Raw genomic sequence first — 12,729 nt, 5'->3', positions numbered from 1 at the left:
CCCCCCCACAGCCAGGCTCACTCCTGCAGGCAGCATTCAGCGTACTTAATCCCATACAATATTATCTCTTTCCGACTGCTAGCATTTATTAATAAAACTTGGATTTTAATTCAAGAGCTCTTAAATTAAATCTCTCCCCCAGAAGAACGTGGTATCTTCACGAGGTGCTTTAGTGGGATGACTGCTTCGCTTTTACTTACAGCCACAGCTTAACCCTGCAGGAGCCCACCAGAAAACTTCCCACACGCCCTTCCATTCTTTGGCCATTGTACTACTGTGTCCAGCAAACTGGATGCAGCTCCAAAGTGGTATTTTTGTATAAGAGACAAAAAAAGCTCAGTGCTTGAAGACTTGTTGCCCCAACAGCCCTGCCACCTCTCCTTGCAAAAAGAGGAGTCCCTGATGCTCCTCTCCGGCCAGTTCCGTGGATGGCTACGAAGCTCTGCTGCCCTGCATGCCAGGACGTGATGTTGATGCTCGCATACCGAGCACGTGAAGCTGCTAAGAGAGACAAAAGCTTGGATGTCACACACAAACTAAATCTCTAAATACGCAACAGAACTTACCGCCTTCCAGCACAGAGCAGATGACATTTTTCTGTGTGAATCAGATCAAGACAGAGATCCCGTAAAATAACCTCAGCAGAAACAAAACAAAAAACCTACGTGTTTTAAAACTGAACTTAAAAGGTTAGGGGGGCTGTTTGAGAAAAAAACTCTTACAGATTTCATGTGACCACACCTCAGACGTTGGGTGTCTGCACACACCACCACGAACGTGAGGTTTTCAATACCTGGGAGTGAGCAGAAAAGCAAGACGACGTCTGCTTCACCTGCCACACTGCATAAGGTCAGCAAAAAGAGAAACGAGTATCTAAGCACCGATTCATTACAGTTTGATCTCTCTCTGAATTCAGCTTTAACTGTCACAAACCATTTTAAATACTGTCACAATCCAGAGTACTGTAAAACTGGAGCCCTTACAGGCCCCTATGGCAAGAAACAACTCTTTGTGTTTCCCCTCTGGGATCAGAAGTAATTGCAAACAGTAATTATATTTGATCACTATTTTTGGGACCTCAAATTCCTGTACTTACAAGCAGCTCCCAAATGCAGGTGCAGAACTGAAGAGCAACTCAATCAGCAGTGAAATAAGGTTATTTACCGTAGTGCTAAAGTAAACTGAGAGTGTAAAGTTTTCGTATTTCAGACAAGGCACAGTGTTTTTATTTTGATATTTTCAAGAATATCAAAAACTTGCACATATCCCTACACTTAAAAAAAAAAAAAAAAAAAAAAGGGAGAAAAAAAGCAAGCACAAACCCAGCAGAGGACAATCAAATCTTTCCACTAAAGAAATTTAGAGAAACTATGGTAGGAAGCGCAGCTGTTCACCACAATTAACTCAAAAAAATAAAGTTGCAAACTTGTAAGAAAATACGATCACTCTTGGTTAAGTGTTTTTTTCAGCCATTAAAATCTGTACTTTAACTGAAATTTAACAACTAATAATCTAGTAACTAAGAGGTCCTCTTCAGAAAACTAGAACACAAACAAGAAGCAGGAGGCACAGCCAGAACCCACCATCTCCCCAGCACCTCCTGGGGTTCCCTTCCACTTCTTCAGCCACTGAACCACCAGAATGCTGCTTGGCTTAAGGGACGTGTCCAGCCCTGCGCCCCTAAATATGAAGGGAATATTTCAGACATTTCTAGAGAGCAAGACAGTTGCAATGAGCATGCTTAACTCTTGAAGTCTTATTTTAAATAAATAAATAAATAATTTTAAAAAGACATAAAAGAACAAATCTGAATGGAGCCAAAAAAAACACCATCTGTTCGAGCTAGATATTCTTTCTTGCCTCTATTAATGTCAGGAGCTCTCGTTTCATCACTTATTATTTCTAGGTATTTTTTTTTTCCCAATATTAAAAGACTTGCATAAAAGGCACATTACTCCTTCAAGAATCACTACATGTCATTGGAGGAAAAAAAAAAAAAAAAAAAAAAATCAGGGAGCAATCCACAAGTGAATTTGGCAAGCTTCACAAACCACCGCATTGCAAAATAATCCTTTTCTTCTCCCTTCCTTTTTGTTTTATAGCTTGCATATAATGGTAGCATTACGCCAGCGTCAGCATACGAGAACACCTCATACTGAAGAGCAAACCTCCCAGGCAAATGGAAAGCTTGATTCAAAAGAATCAAATGCCTTGCACCGGAGAATTAGTCTGCCCTACGATCACGTGTTTAAGTGCACGTATGAAAAAAAAAAAACTCATTTCAATTTGTCACTTTTCAAGGTTGGGTATTTTATTTCCATTAGCCAGTAAGCACTAGGCAGGGCGAGAAGCTGTGTGTTACCAATCAGAGCCAAACGCTGCTCTCAGATACAAAGTGTCCCTGGTCACATCAGAAGAAAAAGGATCGTCCATCCTGTCCCCCTCGATCCACTGGTAATAGAACTGATGGTGCTTACATAGTGCTTACAGCTTTGACAGCAAGGAAAATCAGAATTCAAATGAATCCTAAATGCTAGAGCTGTGGAACTACCACCTTTATAATGGATCAATGTATACCTCGTATTAAAAGTGGTCAAAGCCTGGGCAAAAAGGAGCGTTTCCAGCACCAACCACGCTCTGTCCCTGTGCTCCCAGTGTCTGAACAGCAGCACGGCTTGCAGGGAACGAGCAGATCACACACCTGCTGTGCATATGGACGAACCATCAAAGAACAACTGCAAGAATGTAAACTTGTTAACAAGTTCCTTAGTCTCTCATCTCGTTCATAAAACACTTTCTACGACGCTGACTTTAATTTAAAAATCAGAACCGAAGCAGATAGCCCAGGCTGTCACCCACCTCGCCCCCCGCTGCCTGAAGTTGCTCTGACAGCAAGCTGGCTCCCAACAGGCAGGCAGAGGGCCGGGCGCTCACTTTACACTCTGCCGTACACACTCTCCCTACTTCTGTTTTAAGACTTTATACATCTAGCTAGGCTCCCAACCAGGAACTTGATGGTTGAAGGCTCCTGCCCACCAGTTACTTGCAGAAAGCCTGGGCACACACACACACACACACTGGGTCAATACGAAGAGGGGCAGTGTAACACGTTGCTCTGGGATGAGGGAATACAGACAAGCAGCTACAAGGAGTAGCTTCTGTGCTCCAAATTTACACCTCCTTACCTTGCCTTAACTCATTCAGGTGTCACAAAAGAAGATACTCATTTACAACGAAGATTACAGAAACTTTTCTTGGAGCATTTCTTATTTGCTGCAACTCTGTGTGCCTTGTTTCCACTGTTAATTGAGGGGCTTCAAAGATGAAGAGACCAAAAGTGAAATTGTACAAAACGTGACAGGAAAAGGTCGGAGATGTAGCGGTAAAGGACACTGCTGATCACCACGGGACACAGCTGATCAGCTTCTGTTACAGATTTCTGAAACCCTCCCATGAAGGCAGCCAACAGGCTGGCCCAAAACCAGGAGTCACTTACAAACGTACCACAGCCGCCTCGGGACCCTTTTGGGCACCATGCTCGCTTGCCGCACCACATGCCCAGAGATGTGGCACATCACTCCATGGCTCCAAGTACTGACAACCATTTCACAGCAGCAGCCGTTTGGCACCCACTGCTTTGCCCTGGCAGCAGCAGAGAGCAGGCTGTAACCCACCTCAGTCCTGGCTCAGGGTGAGCCGGGCAGGCTCCCACCAGCTCACAGCATCCAGTCTCTGTTCCTGCTTCTCATGAGCTTCCCTGTAACTTCTGCGCCTTGGCTCCTCCATTCCAGTGCAAAAGGGGCAGTATGCTTATCACAGGAAAAGGTCAGAAGGTTAATTCAAAGCGATGAAGGCCTACAAGGTATTTTTGGTACCCTAACAGCAAGTTTGGTTTCATTTTTGTGTGCACTTTTGAAGCAGAACGCTGCATCAAAAGCCAACGCGCATCTTGAGATATGCAAGAAGTTGTTACAGAAAAGAAAAACTGGTTCCCTATTCTCATCTCTTTCTCTTTTATTTTTACACAACCCGATTTTGAGCAAATCATTTCGGTTTTCGTTGCCACAGGAGGGCAGGAGCATGTAACACTACTACACCAGTTTCTTAGAGAGAGCAGAACAAGCAGCGGGAGCTGGAACGCAGCGAGAGCCAAGGCAGAGACCCGGAGCGTGATGGAAACTCAGTCATACCAGCGGAGTTAACTGCCTGGTAATGAAGGCGTATGCATCCCATCTGCTTGCTACAGAAGAGCTGGAAGGGGTTCAAAACCGGGCCAAGGCAGACATACCGGCAAATACACGCTGCAAACACGTGATCCCCGCTCAGAAGTTCACCCCGTTGCTTCGGACAGGGGTGAGAGCGCAGGCAGGTCCGCGGTGGGACGCGAAGCGTGGCCTCACCACGCACCGACTGCCTCTGCCCGTGGAGAACAGGCAGCGTCCCAGGGTAATTTGTTAATTCATTAATTCTGATTGCAGGAGAAAGTTCTGGCCTGCACCCAGCAGCTAATTGGTTCAATAACCAGAATCTTGGTTTAGGAGGAGAAGAAAACATAATGCCGCAGTGACAGCATGCAAGTGAAACCTTGCTGTCTGGGTGGGTTCGGCTTCGGGCTCCGAGAGAGCTGGAGCACAAAAACATCTCTCAAAGATGGTGTGCGGCTGACACGCAAGGGACAACTACCAACACTTCTCTGAAGACTTCCAACAAGTAAGAGGGATGACAAATCACTATTGTAAAGATGTTCCTAACGGTGCCCCTAAAGCACAGAAAATATATTTACTGATGACGTAGTGAAATAAAAAACCCAGGTTGTTGCATCTATTTGGCGATTTACAACTCACGCTGATAATACTTCAACTTTTGTTTCCTTCCTAACCAGGCCTGCCACACACAATATGCTATCAAGAAAGCTGCCAAACAATTGTTTGAACGTTCACAAAAAGCCGAATCTGCAGCCCGCCATGCACAGAACAAATACGATCGCCTGAAATCTGCCTTGCCCTGCACACTGAACAGGAGTTCAAAGGAATTAGAGGGACTTGCCAGAACAAAATTTGCCGCCCAACCACAAGTTCCCATGTACCTTAATTCACATTACTTAATAACAGAAGTTTCCCTTCTAGTGAAAGCAGATAATCTAAAACCTGAAATTCACTGAAACTCGTGTGCCTGCTTGTACTATACGATTGCCTTTAATAAGAAATACTTCAGGTTTTGCAAATACCATACAATATGCATGGGCATTAAATTTTAAATTTTATTAGAAAAGTAATTGCCACAGATCGAGTACATTAACGAGCACATTTGAACTAAGGCTTCATTTAACCCATTCATCCCTTCAATAAGAAAACTGTAAATCACTCCAACCTGCATACTTTATCGGATTTTTCTTGGCTTTGAAGCCTTTGACTGTATAATAATTGGTACAATCAATCCACAAGAAACAGCAAAACCAAAGCTCGTGTACTCCGAGCGTAATGTCACGACCAAGAGCAGGATGGGTTTCCATTACCAGTCCTTCCCATTCCACTTCCACCAGCGTTTTGCAGGACTCCAGCGATGGATTCCCTGGCAGCCCCTGACTTCCTCCTTCAGGAGGTCACTTTTTCGCACTACGTTTTGTATGAAGAGCTATTTTAGACTGCCGTGTAATTGTGTGTACATATCTGGCCACCTGCTGCCTCCAGGAGCCGTACAGTTTGCTAGTGAAGTCCTTTTCTCTCTGCTGCCCTCCGCGCCTCCACGCAACTGAACGCTTCCAAGCAGAAGTGAGCGTGCAGGGCAACGCGAAGGATCCCCTCGGCGTGGTTATCCCTCACAGCTAAAAGCAATGCGTGCTTCTGCTTTTCTGCAGCGGCTGTCTCGAGGCGGGGGGAAGGGAATACAGAAGCCCTGTCCGAAAAGCACAGAACCACCAGCAGGATTTCACCCAACAAGGAGAATAAGGGTTGCTCTCCAAGAGCTGACCCGGGTTTTTCCTTGTTGAGTTGTGGGGAGAAAGGGAGGGATTATAGGCTGGGTTTTGTGTGTTTTGTTGTTGGTATTGGTGGGGTTTTGTTTACTTGTTTTTAAATGAGGATGAAAATAAACTCCAGTATTTTGCTGGATTAGCTATAACATGAAAGTAAAATAAAGCCAAAGCTTAGTTACAGACCTGAACCCTGCTACAGCACAACGCTCCTAACTCAGTACCTGCAGGTGCACAGTGTGGCACTTTGGGCAATTATTTACAAATTTACTAAGACTTTCACTGCACTGCTACACAAGCTTTAAGTTACAGTGACATTCTGACTGCCTTCTTTCATTCCAAATATAGATATGTGTGTATATATATATATATGCAACGGTTAATTTTTTTTTGACACATGAAAACATTCTCCCAGGACAATGATAAATAAACACGATTAATGCAATGTATTACGAAACAGATTATAACCTCACTTTCAGCATTAAAAAAATACAGCAGAGGAGAAATCTCACTATACACATGACCGGACAGTCCACAAGCTACAATTTCCCAGGTTGCCATCACGGCCGGTCACAGGAGAGAAGCCTCAGGCGGAGCAGAAGAGAGCAGCCCCCGTCTGTGACATTTAGGTGACCGGGACACAGACAAGAGGAAGGAAAAGAGCAAAGCCTGAGTCTCCACGATCACTGCTGCACCTTGTCTGCGAGTAAATACTGGGCCCTGGTCCTTTTTGGCTGCCAGTCAGGCAATTCTTCCTGGAAGTAATAGATGTGTTTATTTTTCCTTCCCAGTCAACACGAGACGACAGACCAACAGAGAGCTCTGACCATTTCAACTGTCAGGAGCCACCTCTTCAGCTTCTTGATTTAATACCGATTCCTATTAGGATGGAAACAATGAGAGCACAGATCGAAATACCACAGCAAACCCTGAAGTTTTGCCAATATTCTCCGGAGCACCAAACCGACACAATCTGCAACATCAAATGGTAACAAAAACACAAGCCCATGGACAGTGCAAGCATTCTGCATCTGAAGGTGTCAGGGTTTGGGGAGTTTTATTCTTTTATATTACTTAACCTTGTGTTTCTGCCTTCACGGAATACTTCCTCTGAACTTCTGTTAGACAAAACACCAGCTTTTGACGCTGCAAGTGTTAAAAAGCTGGGCTGCAGTACTAACTGCACTGCTTGCAGCACAACACACAATGCCCAAGTCAGTGACTGTGCAAGTTCCAGGCAAGTTTAGGGGTTCTCGCAGGCGCAGCGCTTGCTGTTTCAGCAAGCTGCCCCGTCACAACTTCATTTCCAACAACAGGCTCCTTCCCCACAGCGTGTACCTAACCAACTACCGCTGCTTTAACACGTGCAAAGAAGCAAGAGAGCGACAACCTACTGACACCAGATCCAAATTAAAAAGAGAAAGACCCCAGCCCCGTTTGATTTCAACATCTGTCTTGCAAACTAAACCAAGTCAGACAGAGCGAGCACTAAGCCCACAGCTGACAAGCCACCAAATACAAGGAGTAATGCAACACATCACCCTCCCCTAAACCTGACACACAACGCGTTAATACCAAGGCTTGCATCCACATGCAGTGGATTCAAGCCCTTCACGATTAAAAAAAGAGTTGCCAGGCACCTCCTAATGGCTGCGAGTCAGGTGAGTGTCCCTGCTCCCTGCCCTGGCTACCAACTCTGTAAAGCACACTTCGGACAGGTAGGCGATGGCAACGTGCCACCAGTTCCCAAAAACAGCTGCTGGTTTCAGTCATGTCGCTGTGTCGACACTTTCAAAGGAAATTTAGGGTGGTTTTGGTAAAGTTAGTCATAAGTCACTGAACGTTTCAGCACCAAAACAATGGTGGCACAATATTTTGCATTCCTCATGAATAAAACATTCCCACAGACATCTATAGGCACTCTGGAAATAGAATAAATGCAAGACCAAGTCTCCAGCAAACATGTTTTGCAACCCCAAATATAGTCAGTTTAGAAATAGTCAGTGAAAAACTGCTTAACTGCTTGAGGTCGTGGGGTTTTGGTGGGGTTTGTTGTTGTCGTTTCCCTCCCTCTGAGCGCCTGCATCGACCTGTGGGCTGAAGGAGTGGGAGACCAGAACGTGGGCAGGGTAAAACTGCACCTCAGCATCACAGAGGGGTTTCAGAACCCCCCCAAAGCAATCCCAGCCCGGATCCAGGCCACAGAGCGAGCCCGTTTCAAAGCGTGGCAGCCACAGCAGCGCGAGGGAGAACTGAGATGCGCTGCAATATTTATGCAGCCATTATAATGCAAATGCACAAGGTACCAGAAAAGCTGTCTGCCTTGGTGCCCAGCCCCTCCGGTCCCCGCACAATGCCAGCAGAAAGAACAATCAGGATGCAAGCGTAACAAAAAGCCTCCGGCCACAGGGCAGGCGGATCCAGGAGCTGTGGCATCACCAGGGCTCCATGGAAATACCCTCTGGTGGGTCACCTCGGACCTCCTGCTCCTCCACAGGTAGGAAAGCAGGGGGAGATGAGCATGGCAAAGGTAGGAGCCAGCCACAGCCCCCTGCCTGGGCAGGCAGGGCCTGTGGGCCACGCCAAAGGGCTGGACAAGCAAACAGGCACAGACCTTCCTGGGGCACGGCAGTTTTTGTAAGGAAAAGGGAGGCAGGTGTGCAAATTCGGATCTGGTGGCTGTAAATCCACTCAGAACGCAGGCCGTCCTGCCACAGGGAAGCCAAAAAGCACAGTCAAGGCCGCCCTGTGCCTCTCCACGTGTTCACCTCCAGCAAAGCATCACTACAGGCTGCGCAGGCACGGCAGGGTGTTTTAAGAAGTTGTGCGACCACACACAGCAGGGTTCATCTCCGCCCGTTCCCAGCCTCTTCCCATGTTCTCACGCTGATCGGCACGGCCACGGCGCTAGCTGGGGACGGGCTGCACGCCCGCATCTCCCTCCTAGATCGGGCACTTCAGCTGCAGCCACCTTCAACCAGGCTAAAAGCAACTGCCCGGCATTGAATTGCTTTCAACCAGAAATCAACACTGCGTAATTGCAAGGCATATCCATTACCTAGGGGGTCGGCGATGGAAAAATCCTCGGTAATTAAAACCCGCTTTGTGCCAGCGATCGTCGCTTCGCTATCCCCCAACTGCCTTCCCTGAGCAAGGCTCGGTGTCGGAGAACACCCAGATTTAATAGCACGCTATTTGCATTTCACAACACAGCCAAGCCCAAGCAATGCAGGGGAAAAAAAAAAAAAAAAAAAAAGGCAAATTAAGGTCAATGGGTAATATCGCAAACATTACCCTCTTTTTATACAACCTGTTACATTTTATCCCGGGAGATTTTGTAACACACCAGGACTACTGTATGAAACAGACTAGAAGATGTCTCAGCCAGTACAATTTTAATGTAAACAAGGGCTCTTTTTATCTCTACAATCTAGCTACAACTGGCTGTTTAATCTTTGCTACGGTGTCCTCCCCAGCCCTCTCTCTCACACACACAAACCCACCAGAAAAAAAGACAGAAATACCTCCTCCAAGAGGCAGAGTTGCCTGCAATGAAAATAAGTAGAAGGTATCACAGCCACAGAGGAAAGCAGGCAGCGCTTTGCTTAGAAGAGCATCCACAGAGCTGTCCCACAAAAGAAAATAAAAAAAAAAAAAAAAAAAAAAAAAACAAGAGCAAGCCAGGAGCCTCGAATGATTTTGGGTGGGAAAGGCAGAGGGCCAGGCAGGGTGGATGCAGGCTGCCAAGGCTCCGGCCCCGCTCTGCTCACCCAGGAGCGGGTCCAGGCCCTAGAAGCGGGGTCTGTGTGGGGCTGGAGGGAGGCAGAGCAGGCAGAGCTGGCTTTCAGGCACACGCACGGACACGCAAGTTTTCGTCTTTCCTCAGACAGGAAGGAAAACCCGCTGGAAGAGAGACACGGCTCATTTTTAGCACCTACCCAAATTCTCTCCGCGGCGGTACTACATCTGAGATCTCTCAGTGCAGTTTCGTCTCCTTATCACCTGCCCAAATCATCCCGAAAGGGAGCTGGGTTCTTTGCACGGCTTCCTCAGCCTGATCAAGAAGAGATCACATTTGATCTTCTCAGCCAGAGCGAACAGGAGATACTTTTATGGCCCGGACTCGATGAATATGCATGAGCGTTACGCAGGCACACAAACACACGCCTGCACCTCTTCCACGGGCGTTGCACACCGGCAAGGAGCAGCTGGCCCGAGCAGGATGGCCACACTGCTCCAGCAGCGACACGCGTTTCTAGAAAGCCACAGCCAAGCAGCGAGAAATCCCAGGGTTTCCTAAAAGGCACACACACACACAGCAATCCCCGGAGAAATTCACCCCTGCACAAAAGCTAAGAGAGCACGGAGACTGACAGAGAAAATACCCATCCTGGGAAGGAATCCCGGCCGCGGAAGGCAATTCCTGGAGGAGCACACACCCGTCGGGGCGATCGGTGTCACCACAACAAAGGAACGCCCCTCCCAGCACCTCCTGCCTCACTCACCGACATCTCGGCTGGCACGGGGAAGGGAAAACTCCACCGGGAGCAGCAGCCACAGACCCTACCCTCGCCGTCACCCCTGGGAGAAAAAATCCTGGGGGGGGTGTTTAACATCTCTAGAGAGCAGGAGAGAGGGACGCGAGCATCCTCGCTGAGGATGCCTCGGTATTCCTCAAAGGAAGGCTGCGGAAGCGCGGAGAGCTTTGTCTGGAATCATCTCTCCGCAGTACGAGATGGCACAGAAAATGAGTTTTGCCCGATGGACGTGTTTTGCCTTGCCACACGTACAGAAATCCTGATGGCTCACAAATATTAGCCTAAATTAAAAGGAATCCAGCTTCAAATTATGAAAATAGCCCGTCATTTTGCTCGCCCAGAACAAAGAATAATTACACAGAAAACCAAGACAGTCAAGCCCAAATCATTCAAAAGGAATTAAGAGGATAAGGGTGTTACTAAAATTAAAACGTATGCACAACAGAGTATTAATAAATTCATAGGATACAGTAAATCTTTCCCAAAACCAAGCTAGGATTATATCAAGATCACCATACAGCATATGCCTGAAATATGGCTGTAAATAAGTGTGACTTAATTTGACCACCACCTACTTTAAGCCCTTGATTTTATAAATAGAAGCTCCCAATAACGCCTAGTGAGATGCATAAGAAAAACAGTTTAGAAGGTAAAAAGGGAAAATAAAAAGTAGAAAGCCGAACGCACAAACAAGGAGACAGCAGAAAATTAAAGCCTTGAATCTAATTACCAAAACCAGTTTCATTTGTATTTCAGCAGTCGCAGAAATCTCTGCTGCAGCCACAGCACACCCAGCTACAACTCCTCAGCTTTACTATTCTGCCTCAGAAGCGTCTTTGTGCCTGCACGTGTGCAGGAGCGCACGAAACGCTGGCTCCCCCAGCCCCATCTCGGATGCATCCGTCACAAATCGCTGTCGATGCTTCAGTGTTAATTCGGCTTTGGGATTGTTTTGTCCCACACCTGCTCCCCATGAAGCCCGTGGGGCTGAGCCGCCCCACGCCTCCACGCACCCTCAGTGCCACCGAACCTCTCCTTGGCGCTGGCAGGCAGCACAGGGAGCCGCTCACCTTACCTGAGGTTACCAGCGCCTCGCAAGCACCTCGCAGGGACAGACAGACACCCAGAGCTGGGCAAAGCCAGGCTCCAGAGCCATGGGGACGAGCGGGCAGCTGTCACCCGGCTCCCTCAGGGCCACCTCTGTTTTTGGGGCACCGCGGGATGGCTATGCCTGCTGCAAGGGCCCTGCCTGCCCTCACCCCGCTGGGTGCGGGGGGCTCCGGCCGGGCTCCCCCATGCTGACGGGGTCACCGCGCTCCCCCCGGCTCCTCCTCGGGGCGAGGTGAGGCGGCGAGGCTGGGCTTCCTCCTCTCTTTATTTATTTATCCCCCCCTTCTTCCTTCGGGCACCGCCACCCCGACGCGGCACGGAGGAGCTCAGCACCCCAACGCGGCGCCCCCACGGCGCCTGAACCCCTCCAAAACCCCCTCATATCCCCCCCAAGAAAACATCACATCCCCCAAATACCCCCTCATATCTCCCCAAATCCCCCTATACCCCTCCAAACCCCCCCATATCCCCACAAAATCCCCTCACACCCCCCAATACCCCCTCATATCCCCCGGAATCCCCTCATACCCCCCCAAAACCCCCTCATATTCTTCCAAAACCCGCTGATATTCTTCCAAACCCCCCCATACCCCCCAAAACCCCTCACACACCCCCAAAACCCCCACACACACCCCCAAAAACCCTTCACATCCCCCTAAACCCACCCATATCCCTTAAAAACCCCCTCACATCCCCTCAAGCCCCCCCCATACCCCTCCAAAACCCCCTCACATCCCCCCAAATCCCCCCCATATCCCCTCACGGGGCCGCCCCCCCCACCCCCGCCACAGCCCCGGGCGCCCCGTGAGGAGCCGTTGGTGGCCGTTGGGGACCGTTGGGGACCGTTGGGGACGGGGGCCGGGACCGTTGCGGGGCCCTCCCCGCCTTTGTGCCCGCGGCCTCCCCGGGGCCCGGCCCGCTGTCAGCCGCCACCCGCCCCACCGCCGCCGCCCCGGTGCCGTACCGTGCGGCTCCGCCATCCTCCCGCGGCGCTCTCCGCAACGCTCCCCCCCTCCCTTCCTCGCCTCACAACACCGGCCCCGGCGGCCCCGCTCCGTGCGCCCCGAGCCGTCACGGGACTCCCCGCCCACGGCCCTCCCGCCCGCCGCA

At 49.0% G+C, this 12,729-nt stretch overlaps 1 protein-coding gene across 2 annotated transcripts in view; it reads right to left on the bottom strand.

The window, feature by feature from the left end:
* The window catches only part of SHOC2 (SHOC2 leucine rich repeat scaffold protein), a 61,653-nt gene extending 48,929 nt beyond the window's left edge, over window positions 1-12,724 (bottom strand). Inside the window, exon 1 of one of the 2 annotated variants that reach the window (XM_084525950.1) lies at window positions 12,584-12,724. The gene's annotated coding sequence lies outside the window, so the exon portion shown is untranslated. Of the gene's footprint in view, window positions 1-9,909; window positions 10,022-12,583 lie in introns of those variants that run through there. The other variant, XM_084525951.1, reaches the window with a different exon arrangement.
* Window positions 12,725-12,729: the final 5 nt, after the last annotated feature.

This window comes from Aythya ferina (assembly GCF_964211825.1).
Source record: "Aythya ferina genome assembly, chromosome: 7".
NCBI classification, from domain to species: Eukaryota; Metazoa; Chordata; class Aves; order Anseriformes; family Anatidae; genus Aythya; species Aythya ferina.
This window is presented reverse-complemented; position numbering and strand designations above follow the sequence as displayed.